The following is a 16226-nucleotide window of genomic DNA, read 5'->3' as shown; positions in this document are numbered from 1 at the left end:
CTGGTGCATGCCAGCTTAACACAAGGTTTCTTTCCCTCTTGCTTCCCCGCTCTGAGGTTTCAGTTCCACACAACAGTAAGGAGTCTGAGTCATGCCCTAGCTGTTTGAGCATCCATTAAATGTGGTCACTGCTATCTGTTGTTGTCATATTTTGATCCAAAAAGTGTTGCATAGAATTTCAACTATAGCACTGTTTCTTCTTTGCAGACATAGCTGTTGAACCACAAGTTTTGTTTTATTTTAGTTTTGTCCTTTTAAACAGATGGTGGGATAGCTAAGCTGCTAGACCTTGTAGTTATTTTGTTGCCTTTGTATCTTTCCTCTTCTGCTTTTCCAAGTCCATAATGATCCCCTGGAAAAAGAAATATAGAAGAAAATGAAGACAAAGAAGGTGGCAAGTAGCTTAAGTATTCGACATAAGCAGACTCTTTCCATGCTGCCTTAGAGATCACAGTTCAGTTGGATCTCCAGTACCTCACTGTAAATTCAGAGCTATTAACAACATGATATTCATTAGACTGAGTTCAGAATTCTATGTATGGTAGGATAAAAAATTGGCCCCAATAGGACATTTTTGAATTCACTACATGACCAGCAGAGAGTGAGAAAGTGCCACAGATGTGCGACAATTCCACAGTATATTTTCTTTGGAAATCTAAAGCTTATCTTTAATGTGTGTTGTCTGAAAGTTCTTTCTAGGTCATTTGGGGAGATAAGAAATCTGATTTTCATAGTCTGAACTACTGAAGGTTCTCCTTGTACTCCATACTCTTTCTGCAGATGGTTCTAGGTGGGAAAGAGTTGTCTCAGTGCTCTTAGCATGAATAGGTTGACAAATTAAATTTCACTGCAGCAACATTTTTGCATGGAAGAGGAATCAGAAGCTTACGGACCCTTTGATCTCATATTCTCCTTCAGTAAGACCTGAGCCTATTCCAGTTTATCAAAAGATTTGTATTGACTTTCACCAAGTCCTTCTGAAAAGAAGTTTGCAAGAGCAATGTACCCTAACTTTTTGAGTGAATAAAAAGTGTGTTGCAGAATAGTTACAGTAAAACCATGAGGAATAAAAGCAGTGTTGGACAGGAGGCTGGGGAGAAAATAAATAGCTCAGGTAGTTAGCAGCAGTGTGAGCAGTAGCCTGTTCTACTCATCCAGATTATTATTTCTTTATTAAACTATGAGAAAGCTTGAAAAAATACAATGTGGGTGAAGAAGAGCCACATTATCAGTCAAAGGAAGAGTAAAGCAACTCTGCAACACGTATTTTATCCCCACTCATGTCTGAGAAATTGTGACTCTAAGACTGAAGTCTACAAACCAGATATACTGGACTTGACACATGCATCTTTCTATGTTTTAACCCTGGATGCTAATGTTCACATGCCCACTGCAATAGTTTAAGAGATTTTCTCCCCATTTTATGTAAAAATCAGTCATTCAGCTAGAAGGTAATAAGAGGGGTTGGGTTACAGTATCATGATGAAGGTCCGTGAACAAAACAGCCAACTTGCAGGCAAAGAATCCGCTGAGCATTCTTAAATATATTTGCAGCTGAAACAAACATGGTCCTTGGTGTGTATATGAAGCCTGACCATCAGGGAATAGAAAAAAGAGCAAGTTTAAATGGCTTTTATTATGAGGTGAAAAAGGTTTCAAGGTGTGAGTAAACATCTACCTTCTGCTTGATGTCTTTATATCCGGTGGGGGGAAAAATGCATCTATCTTTTTTGTAGACAAGAAAGATATCTGGCTCCCTACTGCAGAACAACCTCCAATAACTTGATTTTTGGCCCAGCACTTAGGCCACAAGAACAGAGAGGTAGAGTGAGATAATTAAGTACGTTTCTGCATGAAGCTTTGAATTTAAACCCAAATGCACAGTCCATTAATGCAAAGATTACAAGGTGACTTGCACAAAGGAGGCAGAAAACATACCAAACTACAAATGTTGGTATGTAGGATCATATGATCCTTTAACCAAATAAGATGGAGCGGTAGGGCTCTAGCAACATTTTCCCTTGCATGTGTTTCAGAGATGTAGCTGACATAGAAAAGTGTAGCACAAGCATGACATACTCCTGGTTTTGAAAAGTTTATTTTGTAAAATAGATGAAGCAGATAGTTGTCTTGCTGACTCTGAAAAATAGGAGTAGATTTCATAACAAAATATGGGCTTGGCTCAAGTTTGGCATTGTATCAAAAGGAGTTGATCACATGTTTGGTGTCCTAGATAAACCCCAGATAGAGTTTCATGCAAACTCAGAGGCATCACCGAAAACCTAAAAAGAATTGACTAATATTATTTAGAAATGTTGTCTTTCTTCTATCTCAGAACAGCTTCAAATATTGAGTGGAAACGACAGACCTCTGAACCTCTGTGAACAGATGACCAGAAATGAATTTCTACAAACCCTATGTGGGCCACATTTTCCAAACTCACACTATTTTGATCTCTTCTGACCACATCTGCAGTAGGGTTTACACTGCTGACTACTTCTGATCTCACAGTGCAGGAATGGTCCATTGGCCTGTAAAGCCCACAGCTAAATTCAGATCTATCTGGAATACTTCTGGTGAGGTCAAGAAATCAAGCTCTTCAGTAACAATTCTAACAGTAATACACCTTTCAAGCAGTACAGGACATGCTTACAGACCTGAATGTTTATACAATCACAATAACAAACTGCAGCAGTTTAGCTGCATCTGTGCTTTCTTTTCTTTTCTTTTCTTTTCTTTTCTTTTCTTTTCTTTTCTTTTCTTTTCTTTTCTTTTCTTTTCTTTTCTTTTCTTTTCTTTTCTTTTCTTTTCTTTTCTTTTCTTTTCTTTTCTTTTCTTTTCTTTTCTTTTCTTTTCTTTTCTTTTCTTTTCTTTTCTTTTCTTTTCTTTTCTTTTCTTTTCTTTTCTTTTCTTTTCTTTTCTTTTCTTTTCTTTTCTTTTCTTTTCTTTTCTTTTCTTTTCTTTCCTTTCCTTTCCTTTCCTTTCCTTTCCTTTCCTTTCCTTTCCTTTCCTTTCCTTTCCTTTCCTTTCCTTTCCTTTTCTTTTCTTTTCTTTTCTTTTCTTTTCTTTTCTTTTCTTTTCTTTTCTTTTCTTTTCTTTTCTTTTCTTTTCTTTTCTTTTCTTTTCTTTTCTTTTCTTTTCTTTTCTTTTCTTTTCTTTTCTTTTCTTTTCTTTTCTTTTCTTTTCTTTTCTTTTCTTTTCTTTTCTTTTCTTTTCTTTTTCTTTTTCTTTTTCTTTTTCTTTTTCTTTTTCTTTTTCTTTTTCTTTTTCTTTTTCTTTTTCTTTTTCTTTTTCTTTTTCTTTTTCTTTTTCTTTTTCTTTTTCTTTTTCTTTTCCTTTTCCTTTTCCTTTTCCTTTTCCTTTTCCTTTTCCTTTTTCTTTTTCTTTTTCTTTTTCTTTTTCTTTTCCTTTTCCTTTTTCTTTTCCTTTTCCTTTTTCTTTTCCTTTTTCCTTTCTTTCCTTTTTTTTAATTAGAGATACAGCATTATGCACTGAAATGTTCTCCCTAAAATTACTGCCTGTACAATCAGTGACATCTAAATCCCAGTCCAAAATAGCTGTAGTAACTGTATGCCTGAAAATATGATCTTTCCTATTTAGTGAGCAATCTAGATGCTATTACTGTAGTAAAGCAGAGTACAGCTGAAGGTAAAATCATCTTGGGTAGTAGAACACATAACTTTTGTTAATGTCAGTTAACCTTAATGAAACTAAGCAGAATTTTCCTGGCAGAATTCCCTAGATTTGAAAAGTCAAAAAGGAGGAAGCAGTCAGTCAAGGCTATGGTAGGCTAAAAAGTGGAAAAAAATATAAAGAAATACAAATTTACCAATAAAATATAGAGACAACACAGGCACAATCCACAGAAAAATGCCCTGGCAATGGAATGTTATTATATATTATCCTGATTTTGGTCTCATATTTTATGTACGGGACATAAAGAATAATTTCACATGAAAACAAAAATCAGGCATATACATATTAATATACATATATATGTACAAATTATTGGCAAAAATTTTGAAAGACCTTAAAAATTCTTTCAAATGAATAATCTTAACGTTGTTACTGAAACTATTGCTGTGTTGGGTGAAGCATTTATCCAGGGCTTCCCATTTATTCAACTTCAGTTAAAATACAAAAATTATAAATCCAATTTATTGCCATGGGTTTGAATGTAATGAAAAATTTGGGAGACATGTTGAGTCTTTAATCCTCAAGTGTTACATTTGGTTGAAGAAAAAGACAGAGGAGCTTGAGCCAGAGCAGTTTCCAGAGTAACACTGAGTTCTCAAAATGCTTTGGAAGAGAGAGAACCTGTAATAACAGTTAGCATTACTAGATAATAACAATTTGTAGCTGAAAGACAGTGTGCAAGAAGAGTAGCATTTAAAGGAATCATTATATGCAAAATTAATCTTAATTTGTCAATGCTAAAAACCACTTGCTTTCATGCAGGTAAAAGCTAAAAATATTTGGAAAAGGCAATAAAGACTCAAATGATCTCTTAGAAAAACCATATCAAGCTAAGACATTACTAAAACCTAAAGCCAGGTATTTAACACCACTATATTTTGTAAAATTAAACATCGCTTAGAAAACAAAATTTTCACAAGGAATGAAATGTTTAATCAAGATAGAATATTTAACAGTTTTTTGATGCTCAGTGAAGTTATTTAACCCTGAAGTGTTATCTACATTTCAGTGAAAATCTATAGAATCAGGGTTTCTTTCATTTTTTTTTAATCAAAGTACAACATAGCTTGCAATATTTCATCTAAAAACCTCTATGGTTTGAATTTATGTGTTCTGTTATTCACTTCTCCTAAAATGGAAGGCAGGGTTAACTGGGCACTGCTTAACACCTGGCAGATCTCAGCCCAGAGGAGGTTATACTTCAGAACAGGCTTAAAAGTAGAACGATGATTTCTGCAACGTTCATTTTTAAAACTGTGTTTTTAAGAAGTCTCATGAGAATATTCATATAATAGTGGGTTTCCTTTACAGGGACCTAGTTGGGTACCTTACATGGGCACTGAATTGCTCAGATAGCTTGGCAATACGCACCACCAGTATTTGCAGTCATTCAGAACATGTTGATTAATCACATGCCAAATTTTCAAGCAAAAACACGTTGATTTAATTCCAAACACACTTATGGTATTTAATTTGCATGTGCATTCCGTCTACATTGATAACTGCCCCACATTTGCATAGTCCTTCATCTTGAAGAGCCTTGAAGCAATTTATAACTCCAGAACAACTTGGTCTAAAGGGAGCCATAGAAACAGATCTCTGCATTTTAACATGCAGTCAAGGAAGATGTCAGCCAGCTGCAGAATTTTGGTTTTCATCTCTGAGACTCTGAAGAACCCTGCATGCTAGATGTAATGGCCACACATGGGGAGGGCATAATGAGAACCCACATTCCTTTCCTACACTATTTGCAGGGAATTCATAGCAACTCCAGCTGCCTGGGGCTCCAGATGCATCCCTGATCTGAGCTTTACTGTATGTTTCTTTTCCTCTTCCACTTAGACCTGCTTTTGCACTTGTGCTGTAAACTAGAAAAGCAAACTAGACCATAGAGTCTTCTTCAAACTGCCACTAGTGTGGTGCAGTGCATCCACCAACTGCACTCCTCTCCACACAGAGAGCTGGGTCCACTTATGAAGAGATCAGACCATTTCCAGTCTCTTATTCTTCTTGGGAAGAAACCTAGAGATATGAAAAGCAGGGCAAGCAGCTTTAAGTAGCTCCTTCGCAGATTCCCTTCTTATATACCAGTTCAGGTATATAAAAAAAAATTATGTTTTCAGTTTTCCAGATCAATGACTGTGACCCTTTAAAAACAACCCATGGTGTCTATATGGTTTTTAAAAAGTTTTCAGACTAAACAGTGTACAGTAGAGTCCTATGGGCTCTGTAAAACCTCATTTTGCACATGGCTGGGTTCACAGGGGCTTTTGCATTCCCTTTGGTTTTTCCTCCTCTGGGAAGTACAATAGGATGCAAAATGCTAGCATCATATAAGTTCGTGAAGTATTTTAGAAGAAAAATATATCACCTTTTCTTGCTGGGATCCCAGGATAATGCCCCTATAATAGGTGTTTTATGCAGATTTCTGAATAGCTGCATTTCTGTGTCTGACACAGACCATTTCAAATCCTATTCTTTTAAATTTAACTTTCAAAGACAGTTGAAAGTTCAGCTCAGTTCAGTTGTAAACAAGCAATCCATCATTTTTTCATGTAACTAAAACAAACCAATGCTCACTGACCAAGTGTTCTTTAATCAAAATCACTTTTTCTCTCTGAAGGTAGGTTGTCTTTTTTGTGTTTATTACATGCAGTTGAAAGACACTCTTTATTTAAAATCCTTTTTCATCTGAACACTTCAGAGAAGTTGAATTCTGGTATCTTGTTTGTGGCTGACATTTTCTGGTGTGGTACTGTCCACTGAAGGAGACCTCCTAAAAAAAATTAAATTTTATATATATATAAAAACATATACACAATCATAAACTTACATACAGGAAAACTACTTCTGTGACATGTGGGAAAACATAGATTCACAAGGAAGCAGAAATATAAGCAAAGACTGACACTACCACAATTAAATTTGCTTGTCTCAATCTTTGCTGCTGCTTAACAGTTAAAGTACTGTTGGAGTACAATGATAACTACAGTATTTTGAAAGGAAAGACAACAAGATATATTGCTGATAAATAAGCAGGGAGTAATTTCCACCTAGTTTCTCTCCTGTAAGTTTGGAGTGACTCCCTTAACATGACTAGAGGCTTACAAAATATCAAACTGGAATGTGACTTAGAACCTGGTATTTTTAGCCCTTTTGATAAGATCCTAAGAATAATATCTACTTTGTTTATGCCAGAGAATGCTTCCAATTCTACAGATCTTGGTTTTCTTTTCCTTTCTTACCTGACCAATGACTATCACCTCATAAAACCCCCATATCTTTCTCAATTTGTGTTCCCAGCACTGGATGGATCATGCTACAGACATTTGCATGCCCGGGAGACCTGACAGCTAGAGATCATACCAGTGTTTCCTCAGCAACAGGAGTGCCACTGTTCTCTGGGTGCTTTCTTTAGGGTAGATTTGGCAGGTCAAGATGAGTCTCAGAAAACTGTAAATGGGAGAAGTAAACACAGTAGACAGCAGCCAGCTGCAGAAAAAAAGGGTAATTCCTCCAAGAATTCTCCTTTATTTCCCTTTCTTTTTTATCTCTGTTGGATTTTTTACCTTCAATTGCATGTAATCATAGTTTGCATATTGATTTTTCTCTTGCATACACTCCTTACAGGTGAAGTTTTGGGTTTAGAGGGAGAAGACTAAAACATTTGACTTTATTAGCTGAATATATAAAGCCTGATCAGAAATCCACTGACAACAAAAGGAAAATTCCCACTGACTTTAGCCAGCTCTGGAAAGGCCAAAAGTATGAGCTTTTGGACAGTCAGTTCACATTTGCCATCACACCCAGGATCATATACTCACTCCCACATGGCTTTGTTAGAATTGTCTGTGTAAAATAGAATTCAACATGGGATGTCACTTCAACAGAGCAAAATAGAGGACATTAAAATACCCTCAGTTATCCTCTAGTAAAAAAAGTCCCTGTGTGAGGCCCCTCATGTTTCCGACTGAAGAAATGAGGTATTGCGTGCTGAGTTTGGCTGGAACAGAGCACGTGCAATCTCTTTCAGAGTTGTTCTTCTAAGTGTTACTGACATGAACTCTAAGAATCCAAAAAACCTGATTATCAATAGGCTGTATTTTACATTTAAGGTAGTTTTTAATTCTCCACAAAGTGCTTTTTCTATAAACATTGCCATAGACAATGCCATAGCAATTCAGTTTATCCAGAAGAAAAGCAAGAGTCCGCCACAAAAAGAAACAAAACCAAGGAAATAATATGGGACATGAACAGGCCATTGCCTTCCATATATGTGGATAACCTTCCACGAAAATTACTGGTATTTGAGTAGAGAAGCTTGGCTTTTTTAGCTTCATCTCACAAATAGACTGTGCAACTCTTTACAAAGATGGAACTGATCATGAGAACAAATGAATTTCATTATATTTGAGTCATCCAAACTCTAATTGTAAGCTCATTACCACTGTTACCTGCAGGAAGTTCTCTCTTGCACCCTTCTCTAAATAAAGGAAACTCTATGTATGGAAAAAAAAGCAACTGGACGGGGGGCAGTAAGGAGACCAACAAAATACTCTTTTCCCTGGCAAGCTGGCAAATCTGCTAACACCTGCTGCACCCAAGAATGAGACAGTTTAAAGTCTGTTCCCCCTTTAGATCTCTGTTTTCCCCTCCTCTTTCACTGCTTATACTGCAGGTTCCAGGTGTTTGCTAGCTTTATCTGTTTGAAGACAGCTTGAAAATTCAAACTATTTTTTTCTTATTTTCAAACATCTTAGTTGGTGGGAGCCTTCATCCTTCCAGTGACAAGATACACCTGCAAAGCAGGGAAACAAGTCACTCACTGAACAGCCACACTTGGTCATATGCAGAAACAAAAACTCAATTATGTGTTCTCTATACAAGCATTTTTAATTTTATGTAATTTGTTTTTATGTACATTGGATAGTGCTGTAGGTAGCAAACAGCCATTTTGGATGTAGGGAAAAGATAATGTGAAAAATTATTGGAAAGGATTGTAAAGGGATAAGTGAGGGAAAAGGGACAAGGGCAAGAGACCAGAGACAGCCTTGAAGAAGAAAGGTGACGCCCAGGAGAGGTGAGGTAAGGCTCTACATGAAGCTGACTACTTCATTAAAAGGAGCTGGAGAAATGCCATGGCATTCCAGACCAAGACATTTGTCTTGAGTACCCCTTGCTTATGAAGGTTTTCTTTTTTTTTTTCTTTACTCCTGCCTCCAATTGCATACTTTCTTTAAACAAAAAGTGGGCATATAAGGCTAATTTTCACACTGCTCTGCAGCTTTCTCTAAAGGAAGGATTCATCTAAGAAGTGGAATCTTATGTGCACGCACGAATACAAATATGTCTGCTCTATCCAGATAGAAAGGAGTAATTTCAATTTCTAGCTTTACATACCCCAACCTCATCTCTGTATCCTGTGCCTGTGTTCTGACATTTCCGAAGTTACTTTATTTAGGTTTCTATCAGAGACATCGTGAAATGCAGGACACTCCATAGGTAAAATCTAGATAAAACTTATTTTCTCTCTCCTAAGGGCAGCTTGCTCAGGTGGTGTATTTTGTTTACGCACACCCTACTTCACAACACACAAGAAATGCTGCTCAGCTAAGCTGATTGAATATTAACTGGCCTTCTCTTCATCTCTCCCTCCTCCCTCTTCTTCCACGTCCTTCTCTTTTTTTCCCTTCTCCCTCCACTTGTGCGCTTACCATAAGAAAGAAAAAAAAAAGACAGGAAAAAAACAGAAAAAAGTGAAAAGATGCTTTTGGGATTCCTTAAGTCTGTGTTGACAGGACTGCTTGTTTGTGGTGCAGGTGTGGTGTGCAGGAGACCTCCTCCGTGTTGTCACCACAGCAACCTGCTTGTCTAATTTGCTGAATATAAAAGAAATAAACAGAGAAAAGCCATCCACCTAAAAGAAATAAACAGAGAAAAGCCATCCACCCCCTTCTTTACCATCCATGAGCCCAACAGAAGGATATTGTTTCCAAGCATTCCTCATAATTCCCCAGCCATTGCCCAGGCAACAGTCACGAGTAGCTGGCAGGCCCTGTGGAGAGAAAGCAGTCCCTGTCTGGAATTCATTCCACCACCAGCACTAAACATTTCCCTCCCCCACCTCATGATACTCCATTATTTCCCCTACACAAATGTTGCATACACGTGCATACACACACATACTTGCACATGCAGAGCTCAGACCCCTGCGTGTCGCTCATACCTTCCCCTCTTTGTAGAAGGTCAGACCAGGAGCACATGCATTTCATCACCCTTGACTTCGTGTGACCTCCTGTTTCCAGAATACACACCAGGAGAAGCCAACAGAATATTTCAAAGCTGTCATTGCCTGAATATTTATTCTAAAATGACCCCATGTCCCTTCTACTGTGTCTATTTTAATGATTCACTGTTGGCAATAACAAGGCAAATGTTAGATCTAACTTTGTAAAATTCAGTGTCCCATAGGAAAAAAATCTAAGTTTTACATTACATGGTATTGTTGAGCTCATATGGCTCAGCAGCCAGATACTATAGTGATAGATACTTCAGAAATGCCAGCTGGGAGCTCAGCATAAGCATTTGGGAGAGGTTATAAAAAGAAGGGGATGGAAACCTTAAAGGTATTTAAATCTCTAGTCACCTTCCAGAAAGGCTGTGCAGCTAGAAGTGTGTTCGTCTAGAGAAAGGATTGGCGAGAGAATTCTCCTTATCAAAGCTCGTGGTTTAAAAAGCAGTCCCTCACAGTTTCAGTTATGACAGCTGTTTCTGGGATATGAAGAGGTTTTTCAGAGCTGTGGGCTCTCTATCCCCTGTATCCAGCAGTGAAAGCTCTCATTTGTCTTCCCACCATCATGTTGATGCAGCTGGGTTTGACAATGCTTACCTCAGCACTTTTTTTTTTTTTTGTTAAAAGACAGAAGGCTTACTTGTGATCCCAGCCTTCTCCTATCATATGACACTCAGCTAGTGGTTTTGGTGACTTATTTACTGGCACTAACCCAGTAAAAACAAAAATGAACATTCACAACTAATAAATCTTTGAGCCCAGATAGCTTCAGCTACATTAGTAGGATTACATCAAACTGTCCAGACTGATACCAGTGCTCCCTGGGAATCTGAAATCTAGCAAGTACAGCAGGGGTGTCTATTTCATCCTTCATTCACTTGGGCTGGACTTTGATAATGTAGTGTACAGGGCAGCTAGGAGCCCAGTGCTAGAATGGGGAATGCATTAAAAAAGAAGCTATCTTCTCTCTTGCTTGTTGGATTTATTTGGACACTTCTAGTATAAACTAAATATTATAATAGTATAAACAGCCTGCGCAGTGCAATAGCACTGACTCTGCCAGAAGAACTGGGGAGACTGGAAGAGAATTTCCATCTTTCTTAGCTGCAGTGAGGCACACCATTTACTGCAGACAAAAGGTCAAAAAAGTTTAGCTAATGCAAATCTGTGCTGTGTACTACTGCATACAGGCTGAGATCAGGCCTCTCTGTAACTTTATAGGAAGTAAAAGCATTCCTTCAGTGTGCTGATGATAACATTGTTTAGTATTGTGTTCCTCTTTCTGATCACTGTAACTTCCTTACAGATCTAAGGTATAATATTCCCATCAGTGACAGGGCTCTGCTCTCTAACCCTTTGACACTGCTCACTGTAAAATCTTTCCACATTGCATCTGAGGAGGGACAGTGCTGAGCAACTGTGCTTACACCAAAGACTATTCCTATTGCAGGCATAATTGTATGACAGTGGACTGAACAGTTCAGAATTTGGTAGTCTTGTATGTAGGACTCCACCAGGCAAGCCTTGTTGTAAGACAAGGAGCATATTGCATTTCATAAGAAAGTAACTACCTAAAATGCATCAAGCAGCTCTACAGCAGGGTTTACAACTTCTTTCTTCTTGTGACGAAAAATAACTAAGATTGCTCCAAATACCATTTAAGTACTGGCATGAAAGCAACCTGTCCTCTGTGTTTTAAAAAGACCCAGTGCTGCACAGAGGAACTCTTCCTAACAGTCTTAACATGTACCTAGCAATACAAAGTCTGAACACTGGTGTTGTTACCACAGAAAGGAAAACATATGCCTAACAAAATGGTTGAGAGAAGAAATGAGAGTGACGTTTGGTGCTTAACTGTGTCTTATAGAAAGCTGTGAGGTAAGTATGTAGAAGAGATTTCATTGAAGGGGAAAGTACTGGAAGCACTCTAGTTCTGATATATGTTCTTAATGAAAAATGCTTGATAAACCAGGCATTCTGCCACCCTATGACATCCACTTACCAGAGCAAAACGTGAAAGAGTTAAGAAGAGAGAAAGTATCATGGAAAGAAAGATGGTTCTGCTGTTAAGGAGAACTCCTGACAGTCAGGAGTCAGCAATCCAATGCCAACAACTGCCACAGGTTGCCTACATGACTCTTGTCACACCAAATCGCTTAATCTTTCATTGACTCCATTTCCCATCTGCAAATAGGAACAATTCTTTGTCAGACGTTATTTATTTTCTCTTTGATTTAGACCATAAATTTAGTCTTTTGTTTATTTAAATGTCAAGACAATGATTCATACATAAGTGTCTACAGCAGTGCATTACAGATTAGAATTCTAATTTCCTATTGGATATTTACAGAGGACACATATTCAAAATACAAAATTAAGAAATCTGTGCAGCAGAAAATAAATACTGTCCTGTAATTAAAGATACAGTGTGTTGAGAAAGACAGTTTTCTTCCGTATGGCACAGTTAAAATCCTAACAACTTGTGTGGTTTCTGGGAATTTGAAGAATTGGAGTAAAGGTATGAATTAAGTTACTGCAAAAGCAGAACTTCAACAATCTCAAACAAACCCGTAGTAAATGATTTAGAATTATTTCTTAAGTAAGCCTTTTCTTAAACTTCTTGAACTTACTTTCCTTTGTTGTTTTAATTTCACTCAACATTTCATCTGTCTTTGGCAATCAGCTTCCTGTAGGTAAATCAGAAGTTTGTTTTCTTTGAAGCAAAGGAAAAGTACTGATGTTTTAATAATCAAAGGAATAGAAAGATATGTGTTCATCTCTGGATATGAGCTGTGTACAGGATGTCACCAACATGCCACTACACTCCTTAGGTGCTCAAAACAGTATGCTCTTCAATGGAGAGGTGTTTTCAGTTTGGCAACTACAGCCGCTTTAGAGAAACAGTACGGATGTCCAATGCTAGAGAATGTCCTGCTAAAAGAATTGGAGAAAAAGCTAACCCTAAGTTCTCTTTAACATTTACTGTGTAAATGTCAACATATTTGCTGACCACTGCAGATGTCTCTGTCTATCTGGAAAAAAAAAAAAAAAGAGGGTCTCATACAATCAGTATCCATCTCTGTTGTACAAGTATCAATTTATATCTTTATTTTTCTGGGTATGGCATGATTACACTGCCGTCACAAAGAAGAGACCTGATTCTACCTGTACACTCCTTTATTATTCATGACAGGAAAGAGCACAAATTCAAAATCCTGCTTGCTTTTTATGAGATAAAAAAATTTAAGATTTCTATTATACTGACAGTACTCCATCCAGAAAACCAGAAAATGTTGTGTTCTTCTTTCATCCTGGATTCACTTGTTTTCCATTACATTAAATTAGATGTCTGTATAGATTAATGTGGAGCCAGGGAATAAATCTGTTAACGAGTTAAGCAAAAAGTCCGTAGGCTCTAAGGTCAGGAGGAGTCACTGTGTTCATCCAGGCTGACCTCCAGCCCAAACACACACCACTAGACTTCCCTAGCAGTCTTTGATTAATTGCAACAGCTCATGTGCTTAGGCTGAGGACAGATGATTATACAGAACAGTAACTTCTCCCTAGAATACACATCTTCACAATTTTTATTTAACTGTTATTAAATTTTATTTAATAACAATTTTATTTTTATTTAGGGCTGCAATACCAGCGCTAACTGGTACATCAAATATATATATTTATTTATCCAAGGGAAGGATAGAAGCTTACAGTGCACCGGCATTGAATATAGCCACAATAACTCTCACAAAGCATATCTGCCTTTCAAAATTTCTTCACAAGTGAACCTTCAGTTTTATGAATGTTTTGTTCCCCTGTTTAACACTCTCTCCTGCTGGGGCATAGTCCCCTTGACTCTTTGTCTCTTCTCAATGTTTTTACTTAAAGATTTAGTTGAGAACCTGGATGTGATCTTTCCTAGGTAAATATAGGAACTTATCAAGAGAGGCTTCACTCAAGTCCAAATTCAACGATATACATCAGAGGTGCAACTGAATCCTGTAAACTTGTTCTTCTATAATACCTTTCCCAGGCTTAATCAGACCAGAAAGAAACTGCTTTATGGTGAACTTCAGAGGTAATTCCCTGCACTTGGAAAAATATTTACAATATCCCCAGTCAGTAGAACTTAAGTGATACAAACAAAATAGTAGCATATTAAACTTTTCTGGTCTTTCTCTACCTACATTATGCTAGGAAGAAATGTGCTTTAGATTCAGGTGTACTAAAACCATCAGTCATTGAATTGCTGCACCTGAATAAGTCACTGCACCTAAATAAACACTGACAGTGTACTCAGTTGAGAACTGTAATTCTGCACCTGCAGTCATTGGGGGTCAATGAAATGTCTGCGTTGCCTGAAGCTTTGTTTTCTGTCAATGATAGGCAGACAGTTCTGGGTTTCTATCCTTAAGTGCTTATTCAGCAAAAACATAGGTACAAACAGCAAGAGAAACATTTAGAGAGATTCAAAAAATGAAAAATATTACCAGAATTAAACAAAACAAAACGAAAACAAACAAAAAAAACAACCAAACAAAAAAGTCCAAAAAACCCAAACGAACCCGTTGCTTCATATATAAAAACTCCCAAGCAATTTCTTAACAAAACATATTTCTATACTTAAGGGGAGAAGTCAGGATAATAAATACATATTAATGCATGGCTAGTAACTGTAAATGCACAAATACTGACATAGGTAGTTTCCCAAAAGCAAAATCATTCTCCCATGTGCAGAGTACAAACAGTTTTTAAACAATTTGCTAAAGAAAAAGTAGAAATCTCTTTCTCATGTCAAATAAATAGAATATATCAAGAACTCAATGCTAAGGTTTATTTTCCATATTATTTTGTGCTGTTAAGTCTACAGAGATGGGTTGGCCCAATTGTAGAGATAAAAACCTTTAGCTAATAGCTAAGAAATATAGAAGAGCTTCCTAACATCTGTTCCATAACAATCCTCTCTTAAGATGTACCTGCATTACATTTCTCAGTTACCTTTGTCTGTGGGATACAGAGCATATTTGGAGTTAAGGAATGATTCAGACTTAAGGGGACTCATTTAAAGTTCTTAGTCCAGTGTCACAGAACTCCTGTGCAGTCTTGGATACTTTTCTTTATCTCTCTGAATCCCACTTGTCTAGTTGTAGCAGAGGGGAATAATAGACTTGGTCTCTCACCCCGACTCTATCTTTTTTTAGGTAGATGATAGAACTATCAGGAAATTATTTCACTGTTTATATGACTAATAAAATAGGGTCCTGATCTTATTCAGGGCTTCCATACAATAGAGCAGTTCATGTAATTATCAGTAGCATTGCTATTACTAGTATTGACTACATGGTAGATCAGTTGGACACCACTGAGCCATTACTTTGCCCATGGAGACAAGTGCTTCTTCTCCCCACAACAATCTCTCTGACTTTATTAGAGCAGGTTGTAAGGTCACTTCACCCTGTCCATATAATTGAGTTATCAAAGATGAACATGAGTCAAAGGCTGGCAAATCTGTGAAGCCTGTTTGACACTTGCCAAGAAAGACAGCAAAAAGCATTGTAGGCAATCCCTAAAAGGCTTCTTAAGTCTTTTAACAGACCATGCAGATTTATATTGAGCTATACTTCCTCTTGAAAGCTGCATTAAATAATTAACAAAATGTTACCCCACATTTTACCATTTATTTTGCTTACCAGTCTCTCCAAAGGAGAGGAAATGGACTGCAGATCTTGGAAGTTCTGCTTTTGAACTTGATCCTTGAGAGTCAGTGTGGATTTTTCACAGGAGCAGATCAACAGTACTGAAAAAAAAAATTGCTAGACTAACAAGATGGTACAGTTAGCATTCCATTCAACCTCTAGTCTGAAAATAGCTGTAGGGCAAATCACTATATGGATGATTGACACCATATGGTAGAGTGGGCACTGGTCCTGAGGTATATCTCTACCAACTCAGCAGAAAGGTTGGACTTTGGATCTACCTCTCAAATTATTTGCAAGCTAGAGAGCATAGTAGCAACTGGTTTTAGGTCTAAACAATCACTATCTGTCTCAGGAGACAGCGGAGAAAACTGGGAGAAGGATGCTGAAATCTTACTTCATCAAGGCAAAAGGAAATCTTTCTTAAACAAAAATCTGCAATAGTTTATGCAAGAATTGTAACAGTATAGATTGTGTACTGGCACTAGCAAACTGCCATAGTCCCAAGGTTAGCCAGTGATTAGGGATGAAACATAAATATA

General features: G+C 37.2%; 1 long non-coding RNA gene across 1 annotated transcript; it reads right to left on the bottom strand.

Annotated features, from left to right (window-relative positions):
- Window positions 1–327: 327 nt before the first annotated feature.
- On the bottom strand, window positions 328–15716 carry LOC127461004 (uncharacterized). The gene is made up of 3 exons (XR_007899951.1): window positions 15679–15716; window positions 9658–9751; window positions 328–352 (listed from the first exon to the last, which is right to left on the bottom strand). It is a non-coding gene; the product is annotated as an uncharacterized LOC127461004 (long non-coding RNA).
- Between the last annotated feature and the right edge of the window lie 510 nt (window positions 15717–16226).

This window comes from Manacus candei, unplaced genomic scaffold (genome assembly GCF_025592945.1).
Source record: "Manacus candei isolate 608988 ecotype Guabito, Panama unplaced genomic scaffold, ASM2559294v1 h1tg000093l, whole genome shotgun sequence".
Lineage (NCBI taxonomy): Eukaryota > Metazoa > Chordata > Aves > Passeriformes > Pipridae > Manacus > Manacus candei.
This window is presented reverse-complemented; position numbering and strand designations above follow the sequence as displayed.